This window comes from Camellia sinensis, chromosome 5 (assembly GCF_055761805.1).
Source record: "Camellia sinensis isolate YWXY chromosome 5, ASM5576180v1, whole genome shotgun sequence".
Taxonomy (NCBI): Eukaryota; Viridiplantae; Streptophyta; class Magnoliopsida; order Ericales; family Theaceae; genus Camellia; species Camellia sinensis.
In genome coordinates, this window is record NC_138965.1 from 122,802,420 (window position 1) to 122,806,184 (window position 3,765).

Genomic DNA, 3,765 nt, shown 5'->3' on the forward strand with positions numbered 1-3,765 from the left:
TTGAAGGCCTTAGCAACTTGAGGCACTCAAATTGATAGTAGCAATAAGTTCAATTTGATATTTGGAGCATTTGGGAGTTTGACTAAAAATTTGATTCAGATTCGTAAAGTTAAATATAATTAATTGGGCTATAATAGGAGTCAAATTAGGCTAATTAAATTATGTGAAATGTGTAATTAGTTGTGATTAATTATATTAAATGCTATTCAAGTGTTAATTATAATTGGTTAGGACTAAGTGATGATTAAGTTAAATTAATGTGTAATTGGTGTGCCAAACAAATCCTAATCAATTAAATTGATGTGCAATTAGTAAATTAAGTTAATTCTAATTAATTATATGAGAGAGAGAGAGAGAGAGAGAGAGAGAGAGAGAGAGAGTACTCAATTGAGTTGTTATATTGGGTGTATGTATGCACGTGTATATGGGATAAAAGGAAAAGAATGTAGGGATTCAAAACAGAGAGTTAAAGAGAGGGAGAGAGGAGCCGTACGGGAGAAAGAACAAGAAGAAGAGGGTTTTGTGGGATATCAAGAATCAAGCTAAGAATTATGAAAAATTCATCTTAAGGTGAGAAATTTCATCCTCTTTCTTGTATTGTTTAATTAATTTAAACAAAAATTGATTCAAGGTGGATTTTGAGAGGATTAAAAATAAAGATTTGAAGATCAATTATAGAAGTTGATAGAAATTGGGTCTTGCATGTTCAATCAAGTTAGGTTGAAAAATATGAGTTATGATTCTTTAAATTTGTTAAGTTTAAGTTTAATTTTGAGAGTTATACTTGAATTAGGTCCCATAAATTGCATGCAACAAGATTTATTTGAAGATTTGATCCATGCAATGGAGTTAGGTTCAAATTTATGGAAATTAATTTAGAGATTAATCACTTTGGGGTTTGAATTTAGTTGTCTTAACATGAAATTGAATTTCAATTGTACATGCATCATGAATTTTCAAGAGCCTTGAAAGTTCAATTCATGATCTAAAGTTTGTGGGTTTGAAATTGGACTTGATATAAAGAAAATGAATTAAATTTAAATTTGGACAAATTTATAAAGAAATTATTATTTATGTTTGAGAATAAAAATTAGTTTGATTTTGATTTAGATTCTATTCATGCAAATATTTGTGAAAGGGCTTTATAGATTCAATTTTATGTTTCATAAAACAAAGAAAGAAGTGAAAGATGAGTTTTACAACATGAAATCCAAGGTTTACATTTTAATTGAAATCATGGAATTTTGAAATATAAGTGGAATTAACTTTAAATATATGTAATTGGGAACATTTTTGCATATTTGAGTGAGTCATGCATGAATTTGGAGCCTTGGAAATGTGTTTTGAAGTTTAAACAACATTATAGAAAACCCAGAATTCGCCATCATCACTCGAGCGAAGAAGTTGTCGCTCGAGCGTAGAATGCAAGCAACCAGTATTTTTGCAATCCAACGGGTCCACTCGAGCAACCAATGTTGCGCTCGAGCGAAGAACCCTGTGTCAGAAAATTTTGAAAAGCTATTTCATATGTCAATTTATGTTCTCTTTCACTCTTAAGCACTCTTAGGCATGTACTAAGCATTATAAATGAACTATAAAGTTAGAAAGAGCCTAAGAGAATTAAATGAATTAAAGAACGGAATGAATTGTATTGTGACCCGATTTCTATGTGTATTATGAATTGTGTAGGGTCAACTACAAGGGTGAACCAGGCATCTGAACACTGTGAGTAATATCTTAGTAAAGATATTTTCAAGTATATTATTTTCCAAATGCTACTTCTATATAAGCTCCATGGATTTGTTGATTTGAATTACGAATGAGTATTCTATACGCCTAATTTTCTGTATAAGCTCCATGGATTTTTTTATTTGAATTACGAATGAGTATTCTATATGCCTAATTTTTGTATAAGACTCTGAGAAGAATATGATTTGGGCCCAAGGCCGTTTGATATGTGATAAAAGTGTGAATTGGGCCTGAGGCCGTTTGATACGTTTGATATGTCTAGATTGGGCCAAAGGCCGTTTGAATAATATGTGATGGGCCCAAGGCCGTCTGAACACGAATGCAATGGGCTAAAGCCGTTTGAATATTATTATGGGCTAAAGGCCGTTTGAATAATATGTGATGGGCCCAAGGTCGTCTGAATACGAATGCAATGGGCCAAAGGCCGTTGAATATTATGATGTGCCAAAGGCCGTTTGAATATTATGATGGGCCAAAAGCCATTTGAATATTATGATGGGCCTAAGGCCGTCTGAATACGAATGCAATGGGCCAAAGGCCGTTTGAATAATATGTGATGGGCCCAAGGCCGTCTAAACACAAATGCAATGGGCCAAAGGCCGTTTAAATATTATGATGGGCCAAAGGCCGTTTGAATAATATGTGATGGGCCCAAGGTCATTTGAATACAAATGTAATAGGCCAAAGGCCATTTGAATATTATGATATGCCAAAGGCCGTTTGAATATGAATGTAATGGGCTAAAAGCCAACCGAATAAAAAGGTTATCATGATCACGAATATGAATATGCACGTAGATATGAATATGAACATGTAATATGATTAGACAAGTACTTTGGACATGAGGTCGTTTTGCCCCTCTGATATATCTTAAGCATGATGAATTGGACCTGGAATCGTCCTGCTTTTGATTTGCATGTAATATGAATTAATGTGATTTACTTAATTAAGAATCTTATTTATACAATTGCTTTACTTTAGTATTATTCACTGGGTGTTAGCTCACTCCTTATATACATATACATGTAGGTGAGCAATTGGAGGATCAATATTAGAGTTTGCTCGGAGTCTGCCTCTTTGTTAAGCCACCCAAGAAGTACCTCTGCATAGAGGCTTTATTTTATTTTGTCAGGCTTGAGTTAATCTTTGTGTTTTGTTGAAAGTCCTCCAAGTAGTGTGTGGGATATGTTATAAAATACGCCTTCGTACATGTATATATAAAAGTGTGTTAAAAATGTTTTAATTACTACAGTTGATCTTGTACGCACAGTTCAGTGGACATTATTATTTTTGTTTTGCTTTCGCTTCAAGCCCCAATTATATTTAAATATTTTGAATTTTGTCTTTGAGGTCGTAGGTAATCTTCAGATTACTAGCCAGTTACGATGCTAAGCCTATAGGGGCGGGTTTGGGTCGTGACAAGAATTGTCTCATAAAGTGAGTATCAATAAAAGTTAGGTTTAGATTTGGACTTAGTCTTGGTATGGAAATAGCCTAGGTTTGTGTTTGTGCATGCGCTGGGTTTAGTCTTGGACTTGGACTTGGACTTGGATTTGGACATAGTCTTGAGCATGAGGTGAGATGTGTTGGGCTTAACTTATGCATGTGTTTAAGATTAGGCTTGGATCGGATTGTGATCCAACATTCGTATCGGTTTTGCAACCCATCTATTTGAATTATTCAAACATTATTATATACATATTTATTTATATATATTAAACACATGGGAGTTTTAAACTTTTTGTAAATCTCATTTTTTGATGATGGAATTGATGATCATATTAGTGGCCATGAGTTTTTAACCTTTGTAACTCTAGCCCTAATGGCTAGAGTTGATTACATTTGATGACCCTATTGATGTTAGCCTTCATACCTAAGGTTCTCCCCTACAAGTATAAATAGTGACATTTTCCCTCCAACTTTGGAAAAAGATGAAAAGAGGATTGTTTGAGATGAAAATTTTGTGATTTCTTTTTGTGAGAAAGTTGGAGATGTGCTTACACCAAAGAAAAAATT

At 33.5% G+C, this 3,765-nt stretch overlaps 1 long non-coding RNA gene across 1 annotated transcript; it reads left to right on the forward strand.

The window, feature by feature from the left end:
- The first annotated feature begins 436 nt into the window (after window positions 1-436).
- On the forward strand, window positions 437-2,994 carry LOC114268853 (uncharacterized). The gene is made up of 3 exons (XR_014330098.1): window positions 437-570; window positions 1,690-1,725; window positions 2,779-2,994. It is a non-coding gene; the product is annotated as an uncharacterized LOC114268853 (long non-coding RNA).
- The last annotated feature ends 771 nt before the right edge of the window (window positions 2,995-3,765 follow it).